At 51.6% G+C, this 10,767-nt stretch overlaps 1 long non-coding RNA gene across 1 annotated transcript; it reads right to left on the reverse strand.

Annotated features, from left to right (window-relative positions):
* Window positions 1-5,449: 5,449 nt before the first annotated feature.
* On the reverse strand, window positions 5,450-6,283 carry LOC123115753 (uncharacterized). The gene is made up of 3 exons (XR_006456714.1): window positions 6,224-6,283; window positions 5,580-5,694; window positions 5,450-5,505 (listed from the first exon to the last, which is right to left on the reverse strand). It is a non-coding gene; the product is annotated as an uncharacterized lncRNA (long non-coding RNA).
* Window positions 6,284-10,767: the final 4,484 nt, after the last annotated feature.

Genomic DNA, 10,767 nt, shown 5'->3' on the forward strand with positions numbered 1-10,767 from the left:
CGGTGAGACGAAGCCTGTTCACATTCACCCGACCGACCCCGAAGCAGCTCCGACCCGCATCTCCACAACACTCGACCCAAAATAGGAAGAAGCGCTCATCCAGTTCCTCCGTGAGAACTGGGACATTTTTGCATGGAAGCCCGCTGACATGCCAGGTGTTCCCAGGGGACTGGCTGAGCATCGCTTAAGAGTCGACAAGTCTGCAAAGCCAGTCAAAGAACATCTTCGGCGGTCCGCCGTCCAGAAGAGAAAGGCCATCGGTGAAGAAGTGGCTCGACTGTTGGCGGCAGGATTTATCCGAGAGATATTCCACTCCGAGTGGCTCGCTAATGTCGTCATGGTTCCTAAGAAGGACAAGTCGCTCCGAATGTGCATTGATTTCAAGCACATCAACCGGGCCTGCCCGAAAGATCACTTTCCTCTCCCTCGCATAGATCAAATTGTTGACTCGACCGCGGGATGCGAGAGGTTGTCTTTTTTAGATGCTTACTCCGGGTACCACCAGATCCGTCTGTATGGGCCCGATGAAGTAAAAACAGCTTTCATCACTCCATTCGGGTGCTTCTGCTATATCACCATGCCATTCGGCCTCAAGAATGCCGGAGCCACGTTTATGCGAATGATTCAGAAGTGTCTACTCACTCAAATCAGTCGGAATGTGGAAGCTTATATGGATGATATTGTTGTCAAGTCACGAAAAGGTTCCGACCTGCTCGCCGACCTCGCCGAAACATTTGCCAACCTCAGAAGGTATGATATCAAGCTCAATCCATCAAAGTGCACATTTGGAGTTCCTGGTGGCAAGTTACTCGGTTTTCTCGTTTCCGAACGGGGAATCGACGCCAACCCAGAAAAGATTGGCACTATTCTCCGAATGAAACGCCCTGTGCGAGTGCACGATGTCCAGAAGCTTACTGGATGCTTGGCTGCATTAAGTCGATTCATCTCACGACTCGGTGAAAAGGCATTGCCTCTTTACCGACTGATGAAGAAGGCTGACAAGTTCGAGTGGACTCCAGAAGCTGATGCAGTGTTTGCCGAGCTAAAAGCTCTGCTCTCCACCCAGCCGGTGCTTGCTGCTCCAATCAGCAAAGAGCCTCTGTTGCTCTACATCGCAGCCACAGGACAAGTCGTCAGTACTGTGCTAACGGTCGAGCGGGAAGAAGAAGGAAAAGCTCTCAAAGTTCAGCGCCCAGTGTATTATTTGTCTGAAGTCTTGACTCCATCCAAGCAGCGATATCCTCATTATCAGAAGCTTGTGTATGGAATATACATGACCACAAAGAAGGTTGCTCATTATTTCTCTGACCATTCAATCACAGTCGTCAGCGACGCTCCACTATCAGAGATTTTGCACAACAGAGATGCAACTGGTCGAGTGGCCAAATGGGCGATTGAACTTCTTCCCCTTGATATCAAGTTTGAGGCAAAGAAAGCCATTAAGTCCCAGGCAATAGCAGATTTCCTCGCCGAGTGGATCGAACAGCAGCAGCCGACTGAAGTTCACTCGGAGCATTGGACCATGTTTTTCGATGGTTCTAAGATGTTGAATGGTTCCGGTGCTGGGGTTGTCCTGGTTTCCCCCAGAGGAGATAAGCTCAGATATGTGCTCCAGATTCACTTTGATTCCTCCAACAATGAGGCAGAATATGAGGCCCTCCTATATGGGTTGCGCATGGCCATTTCACTCGGCGTCCGTCGCCTAATGGTCTATGGTGACTCGGATTTGGTGGTCAATCAGGTGATGAAAGAGTGGGACGTGAGAAGCCCAGCCATGACTGGATACTGCAGTGCAGTGAGGAAGCTGGAGAAAAAGTTCAAGGGGTTGGAACTCCATCATATACCCCGACTGAAAAATCAAGCAGCTGATGATCTAGCAAAGATAGGTTCCAAGAGAGAAGCCATTCCGAGTGGTGTGTTCTTGGAGCATATACATACTCCGTCAGTCAAAGAAGATCCTTTCACCGAAGAAACTCCGCAGCCCAAGAGTGCCACAGATCCGACTGAAGTTGAAGTCCCAGCGGTGGTCGACTTGATCATGGAGGTTTTGGTAGTCATTCCCAACTGGACGATTCCGTATGTCGCATATATCTTGAGGAAAGAGCTTCCGAAGGATGAGGAAGAGGCTCGACAGATCGTCCGTCGATCTAAGGCCTTTACTGTCATCAAAGGACAATTATACAGAGAGAGCGCGACTGGAGTCGGTCAGAAGTGCATAACACCAGAAGAAGGTCGACTCATCCTCAACGATATTCACTCGGGGACCTGTGGTCATCATGCGTCCTCTCGGACCATCGTGGCCAAAGCATACTGAGCCGGATTTTACTGGCCCAAGGCGAATGAGATGGCAAAGGAGATAGTAGATAAGTGCGAAGGATGTCAGTTCTACTCGAATATATCGCACAAGCCTGCGTCAGCTTTGAAGACCATCCCACTCGTCTGGCCTTTTGCAGTTTGGGGGCTGGACATGATCGGTCCTTTGAGAACAGGACGAAGTGGCTTGACGCATGTACTGGTGGCAGTCGACAAGTTCACCAAGTGGATCGAAGCTAAACCAATCAAGAGCCTCGACACCGGTACTGCTGTTAGCTTCATCAGGGAACTAGTATTCAGATATGGAGTCCCGCACAGCATCATTACGGATAATGGGTCGAACTTTGACTCAGAGGAATTCAGAACCTTCTGCAACTCCCAGGGCACACGGGTCGACTACGCATCAGTCGCCCATCCGCAATCGAATGGACAAGCAGAGCGAGCTAATGGACTGATTCTCAAGGGACTGAAGCCGCGACTGATGCGTGATCTCAAACACGCGGCTGGAGCTTGGGTCGACGAACTTCCATCTGTACTCTGGGGACTGCGGACCACGCCCAATCGGTCGACCGGAAGAACTCCATTCTTCTTGGTCTATGGAGCTGAAGCAGTCTTGCCGAGTGATCTTCTCCACAATGCTCCTCGAGTCGAAATATACAACGAAGTAGAAGCTGAACAAGCACGGCAGGACGCAGTCGACCTTTTAGAGGAAGAAAGGGAGATGGCTCTGATCCGGTCGACCATCTACCAACAAGATCTGCGCCGTCTCCACGCCCGAAATGTGAGAGGTCGAGCCTTCCAGGAAGGGGATTTGGTTCTCTGAGTGGATCAGCACAAACCACACAAACTTGCTCCTTCTTGGGAAGGCCCTTTCATCGTCACCAAGGTTCTCCACAACGGGGCATACCGTCTTTACAACGTCGAGCATAATATCGACGAGCCCCGATCTTGGAACGCGGAGCTACTCCGCCCGTTTTACACTTAAGTTTTATCACTCGGATGAGTTGCAATAAAGAACTTCTGTAATTCATGGGTTTAGAAATAATTGTGTCAGCACTTTTTATTTTTGTCCACATAAAAACTCCCCCTCAGTGGGTGGCTTAGCCGCGAATCCGTTTCGCCTAAGTTTATAAAAATCCTACCGAGTGGTAAGCCAGCCTTCCACTCGGGGGCTTAGCCGCGAATCCGTTTCGCCTAAGTTTATCAAAATCCTACCGAGTGGTAAGCCAGCCTTCCACTCGGAGGCTTAGCTGCAGCCTCGTGCTCGCCTAAGTTATAAAAATCCTACCGAGTGAAGAGCAATCCTCTCACTCGGGGGCTTAGCTGCAGTCCAAGCACTCGCCTAAGTTTATCAAAATCCTACCGAGTGGTAAGCCAGCCTTCCACTCGGAGGCTTAGCTGCAGCCTCGTGCTCGCCTAAGTTATAAAAATCCTACCGAGTGAAGAGCAATCCTCTCACTCGGGGGCTTAGCTGCAGTCCAAGCACTCGCCTAAGTTTATCAAAATCCTACCGAGTGGTAAGCCAGCCTTCCACTCGGAGGCTTAGCTGCAGCCTCGTGCTCGCCTAAGTTATAAAAATCCTACCGAGTGAAGAGCAATCCTCTCACTCGGGGGCTTAGCTGCAGTCCAAGCACTCGCCTAAGTTTATCAAAATCCTACCGAGTGGTAAGCAAGCCTTCCACTCGGGGGCTTAGCTGCGGTCCAAGCACTCGCCTAAGTTTATCAAAATCCTACCGAGTGGTAAGCCAGCCTTCCACTCAGAGGCTTAGCTGCAGCCTCGTGCTCGCCTAAGTTATAAAAATCCTACCGAGTGAAGAGTGATCCTCTCACTCGGGGGCTTAGCTGCAGTCCAAGCACTCGCCTAAGTTTATCAAAATCCTACCGAGTGGTAAGCCAGCCTTCCACTCGGAGGCTTAGCTGCAGCCTCGTGCTCGCCTAAGTTATAAAAATCCTACCGAGTGGTAAGCAATCCTCTCACTCGGGGGCTTAGCTGCAGTCCAAGCACTCGCCTAAGTTATAAAAATCCTACCGAGTGAAGAGCAATCCTCTCACTCGGGGGCTTAGCTGCAGTCCGAGCACTCGCCTAAGTTACAAAAATCCTACCGAGTGAAGAGCGACCCTCTCACTCGGAGGCTTAGCTGCAGTCCAAGCGCTCGCCTAAGCACAGGCACCTTGCTTTGAACCTGCAAAGGACATTTTGAGCCGAAGGCAATCATATTCAAGCGTCAAATTCAAGTTTGAATCGATGTCTAAAGGAACCGAAAGTGCTCAGGCGTCAAGCCTGTTAAAGTTTGTCGGATACAATTCCACTCGGCATACCGAGGCAAATTTAAAAGAGTCGAGCCAGAAGAAGTTTTTTACCCCTCCTGTGGAGGGCTGGAAGGTGCAACAAATTCATCAAGGTCAATTCCGTCGGCGATCCGAGTGGCAGCTGCAAGGAAAGTCTCCATAAAGGACCTGAAGTCGTGCTTCTTGGTATTGGCCACCCGAAGAGCCGCCAGCTTCTCCTCTCGTGCATCTTTGCAGTGGACTCGGGCCAGACACAGAGCGACATCTGCACCACACCGAGCTGAGGACTTCTTCCATTCCTGCACTCGACCAGGGATCGTGTTCAAGCGGGCCATTAGTGACTCAAGGTCATTCTGAAGTGTCTCCTCAGGCCAGAGCGTCGAGTCGATGCGAGATGTGGCGGCCTTCAGCCTTGCGAGATAATCCACGACAGCTGCAACGCGAGACTCCAGTCGGAAAATATCCATGGCAACCTCGTCATTCACCGGAGAATTGACAGGGTCAAGGTTTGGCTCCAGTCGGCTGGTTTCTTCTTCAAAGTTTTGACAAAATTCTGCAAGGGTGATCACTAAGTCAAGGGGATAGTCGAATGGAAGAAGCCACAGTTGGAAATATTTGCCAAACATGGAGGTTTACCTTCGAGCATAAGAAACAGCTTCTTGGCAAAGCCACTCAGGAAGGCCTCCAGTTCAGTCTTCTTCTCAGTCAATTTGCTGACTTGGTCGGTCAAGGCAGCTTTGTCAGTTCTCAGTCGACTGACTTCTTTGTTGGCAATCCCAAGAGCAGTTTTCAGGTTGGTATTGTCTTGTTCGAGCTTGGTGACTGAAGCTAACTTCTCGTCAGCAAGCTTGATCTTCTCAGCTAGCTCAAGGTCTTTCTTCTGCTGGGCCTCCCTTACCTTACCTGCAAGACACAGCAAGATCAGATGTTGAAACAAGCAAGAGGAAAAGTAGTCGTCAAGGTCTCACCAAACATACCTTCAGTCTCCTCCTTTGCCTTTGTCAGCTTCTCCTGAACCAGCTTCAAGCTCAGCTCGACTTGAGTATGCTTCTGTTCCAGTTCTGAGTAGCGAGTCACAAGATCACAAGAGTTCTGCGAAGAACCAATCGACTAAATGTCAAAAATAATTCACTTCCGAGTGAAAAGGGAAAAACACACGTTTCTAAGACTACAGCCGAACACAAGCATTCGACCGTAGTCTCGGGGACTACACCCAGTGGGTGCACTCAGCGTGCCCCCACTAGTCCTGTTGAAGACAAAGTCGACCAGTCGACCTCAAAAAAAAAAAACAGTGTGCGAGACGCGTTCTCTAAGACTGTGATCAACTGCAAGCAGTCGACCACAGTCTCGGGGACTACACCCAGTGGGTGCACTCAACGTGCCCCCACCGGTTTGCGAAATCCAGTCGACCAGTCGACTGACAAAAAGATTGACATCATAAAGCCTAAGGCCGACTGCCAGCAGTCGACCTTAGCCTTGGGGACTACACCCAGCGGGTGCACTCAGCGTGCCCCCGCTGACACGGGGTTTATTCGACACACCCAGTGGGTGACTAATATAAATCCCGGAAAAGAAAAGTTTTTGGTAGCATATCCAACAGAGCAAGCAGCAGTCGACTGACCTGGACATTGCTTTGGAGGGCAGAGCTGGCGTCATAAGCTGCCTGGCTCGCATCCCGGATGGTCTTCAGCTGCTCCATCATGAGTCCCGCCTGGCGTATTGCCTCCTTCGCTGCGCCAGCTTGGTCCTCTGGGACGTGGTGAGTCGTGAAGAGGGAGGACGGCTGAGCACTCGTCAGTGGACTCGCGAAGGACACCGTGTGTCGAGTGGTGTTCCCTTCCTCCACAGTCAGAGTCTCAGGCGCCGTCGCATCCTGAGGCACCTTACTAGCGGGCGTTTTCCGACTCTTCCTGCGTGCCAGCAGTTCTTCATCCTCGTCGTCGTCAGGAAGATCGATAACAGTATGGGGCGGAACTGCGAAGAAGAATCAGGATCAGAAGTCGCGAGTTAATCGACTAAAAACGGTGTTAAGAATACAGTACCTGGGTTCGAAGTCGCCGCATCCTCCATCTCGTGGTCATCGGCCCGGGCCGAAGTCTCAGAGGTAGCAGCACTACAACTCCAAAGGATCAGTCGACTAACCTCAGCGTCGATCAAAGATAAAGTTCGCACAAGAATAAGAAAATATGAGCAACACAATTACCCTGAAATGGTGGGGATGGACACCTTCATCTTCGGCAGGAGCTTGGTCGGCTTCGATGAGGCCGCCCTGGGCTGCTTCGGCGCCTTTTCAGTCGGCGCCGGAGAGGTGGTCCGGGGGCGCTTGGTCGACTGGGTGGCGGTCGCAACCCCCTTACCACGTTCGGTCGAAGGGTCGTGGACAAGCTTCGACCGCCTTTCTGAGCGCGGTGGAACGACCTCCTCTTCCTCTTCTTCCTCGTCCTCGATGTCATCTTCATCACCTTCATCATCTTCATCGTCGTCATCATCCCCTACAGCATCCGAGTCCCATTCCTCCTCTTCCTGGCTCTCGCCCCCGCTCGCCTCGCCCCCGCTCGCCTCGCCCCCGCTCGCCTCGCCCTCCTCGGTCGAAGCTTGTGCCCCATTGGGCATCGAGTACAGCTCGGTGAAGGCCTAGCAGTCGCCCAAACAAGGATCAGTCGACCAGTCGACAGGGTTAGCAGAAATGAATACGACAAGGACACAATGGAAAGCAGAGCAAGTGTACCTTGTTTGGGATGCTGCTGTGGTCGAGTGGAGGAATCCTTCTGGCTCCGCGCGGGTTGTCCCTGTTTCCGGTAACGGCTGCCATCCATCTTTCCAGAGTGACATCGTCGACTTCTTCTGGATGGACTCTAGTCTCGTCTTCGGGCCCACAGTACAACCACATGCAGTGGCTCCTGAACTGGAGAGGCTGGATGCGACGCTTGAGGAAAACCTCCAGGAGGTCCATGCCTGTCACACCGTCCCGAACCAGCTGCACCACGCGCTCCATCAACATCTTCACGTCGGCTTTCTCCTCCGGAATCAGCTTCAGAGAGGAGGGCTTGTTCACTCGGTCCATGGTAAACGGAGGGAGTCCACTCGACTGCCCTGACGTCGACTGGACCTGGCAGTAGAACCAAGTCGACTGCCAGCCTCTGACGGACTCGGGGAAGGACATGGGCGGGAAGGTGCTATTATTCCTCACCTGAATTCCCAAGCCCCCACACATTTGGACGACTCGGGTCTTCTCGTCACCTGGGCTCGCCTTCTTCACGGTCTGAGAGCGACACGTGAAGATACGTTTGAACAAGCCCCAGTGCGGTCGACAGCCCAAGAAACCCTCACACATGGACACGAATGCAGCGAGATAGGCAATGGAGTTTGGAGTAAAGTGATGGAGCTGCGCTCCAAAGAAATTCAAGAAACCATGGAAGAAAATGCTTGGTGGCAAGGAAAACCCCCGATCGACATGAGTGGCCAGAAGCACACACTCACCCTCTTCTGGCTGTGGCTGCCACTCCTTCCCCGGCAACCTCGCAGCTCCGTGAGGGATCAAGCCCTCGTTGGCCATGTCGAGGAGGTCCTTCTCCGTGATGGTCGACTGGATCCAGTCGCCTTGGACCCAGCCTTTCGGCAGGCGGGATCTGGACGAGGATCCTCTGCGGCTGGTGGATCTCCCCTTCGCCTTCTCCGATGCCGATGCCTTCTTGGCACGCTCCAGCGCCGCCGTCTTCTCCTTGGCCATGGTCGCCGGTGAGATGCACGAAGGGAAGCGGTGCGGAGGCGAGAGCGGGCACGCTGAGCAGGGAGGAAGGGAGCAGAGGGAGAGAGGGAGAATGCTGAGGCGCAGCACAGAAATCCTCGCCGGGCACATTTATAAGGTCCCTTCCGAGTGGCTAACGTGTGGGCCCGGTCGATCTAATCATATCTGTGAGCAGTTATGAGGACTGGATACGTGGCGAAAAAGGCGGCGCGGAGATCGAGGCGTCTACGCCCCGTCCCATCCGAACGCCGCGGTCTGCCCCGCTTCGCGCGCGCCCCCAAATTTCGCACCCCGCAGAATCCGCGAACAACAAATCAGTCTGTCAGACGCGGTGATTCCGGCGATCCGTCGCTCGGAGATCGACGAAGCTCGAAAGATCACTCGACGCAAAAATAGAATGGATCGAGTCGACCGAAGACGAATTGCTCCCTGTCAACGAAGAGATTCTTTGATCCAGAACAGCGCACAACTAGAGCGCAAAGGTTAATCGGAAACGACATCAACTCCTTCTTCACTCAAAGCCTCAATCCATTCGGGGGCTAATGATGGGGTTATGTACCTAGGGTAGGGTCACGGACCTGTCCCAAGTAACTTACCCTAGGACATCCCTAGAAGAGGTCGCCTCCCAGTCGACCAACGAGGACTCACTCGACCAACGAGGACACACTCGACTGGCCTGAAGGACTCGACCACGAAGACTCACTCGACCACCAGGAGGTCAAGAGGCACTCTGCACCGCAACGGTCTGTAATTAAGTAGACTTTATGATAGTAAAGGCACTTTATGTGGGGCGTTACCAGTAACGCCCCAGACTTAACTCACCTTAAACCTTCTCCTACGTGGGCTGGCTGGGGTCCTGGCGCACTCTATATAAGCCACCCCCCTCCACAGGCAGAAGGGTTCGGCACCTTGTAATCTATACATTCATAATCCACTCGACCGCCTCCGGGCTCCGAGACGTAGGGCTGTTACTTCTTCCGAGAAGGGCCTGAACTCGTACATCTTTTGTGCTTACAACCTCTCCATAGCTAGGACCTTGCCTCTCCATACCTACCCCCACTCTACTGTCAGGCTTAGAACCACGACACCAGGTGATAATTCTTTCGCATAAAGAACACGGAAGAAATAGCTCAGCTCTGCCAGTACTAGCCATTCATCCTCAGGGATGAAGCCACGCAACATCACCGACATTATCCGCTCAATCCATATGTGCCAATCATGACTTTTTAGACCAAATATATTCAATTTTTCAAGACTTGCTCCCCTCTTTAGATTTGCTGCATACCCATCGGGGAACATCAACTGCATTTTCACCCACAAAATAATTTCACTCATAGCTAGCCTTCCAAGATTGAACCATGCCTTTGGCTTCATCCAGTTCCGCTTTCCTTTCAGTTCTTGCATGTTTTGTAACGATCTATCACATAGCTCCTATTGATCGACTCTAGCCTTAGTATTATCCTTTGATTTCCCCTCTATGTCGAACAATGTACCAAAAATGGCTTCGGCGATATTCTTTTCAGTATGCATCACATTGATGTTGAGTGGGCAAAGGAGGTCTTTGAAGTAAGGCAGATCCCAGAAGCATGTCTTGTGAGTCCAGGCGTGTTCCATATTATACCCCTTGAAATACCCTAGATGCTCTGGATCTTGCTCGAGAGCGTTTAACTGATCTAGGGTCTATTGGCCTATCAAGGTGGTGTAGAGTGTTTGACAACTCTACCTTTGATGAAGTTCTTCTTGTCTTTCCTAAACTTATGGCGAGGATCTAGAAACAATCTATGCAAGTCGAAGCAAGTATACTTGTGCCCTGCTGTCAGCCAACGAAACTCAAGAGCTCCCTTGCATGTGGGGCACGGGAACCTTCCATGCACACACCAGCCAACAAATAGCGCATACGCTGGCAAGTCATGCGTCGAGTACATGTACCAGCCACGCATTATGAAGTTCTGTTTGCTAAAGGCGTTGTATGTCTTGAACCCATTATCCCAACCTTCTTGCAATTCGTTCTTCAGCGGCTGCATGTACACATTCATATTCTTCCCTGGATAGTTGGGCCCTGGAATTATCAACATCTGGAAAATGTTCTTTCTTTGTATAATTTGCCCGGGGGGGGAGATTGAGTGGAATGACAAACACGGGCCAACAAATGTATTGGGCTGCCGTCTGACCAAACACACTGAACCCATCTGTGCTGACGGCAACTCGAGGATGCGTTGGATCTGCCTATTTTTCCTTATGTAATGCATCGAAGCGCTTCCACACGTCACCATCCGATGTGTGCACCATCATCACATTCCCATCTGCATCTAGTTCGGTTCTTTTGCCCATTTTGTGCCATGTCATATGTCTAGCTGTCTCTTTGACCATGAAAAGACGTTGAAGTCTTGGTACGATTGGCATATACCGAAGAACAT

Source organism: Triticum aestivum, chromosome 5B, assembly GCF_018294505.1.
Source record: "Triticum aestivum cultivar Chinese Spring chromosome 5B, IWGSC CS RefSeq v2.1, whole genome shotgun sequence".
NCBI lineage: Eukaryota > Viridiplantae > Streptophyta > Magnoliopsida > Poales > Poaceae > Triticum > Triticum aestivum.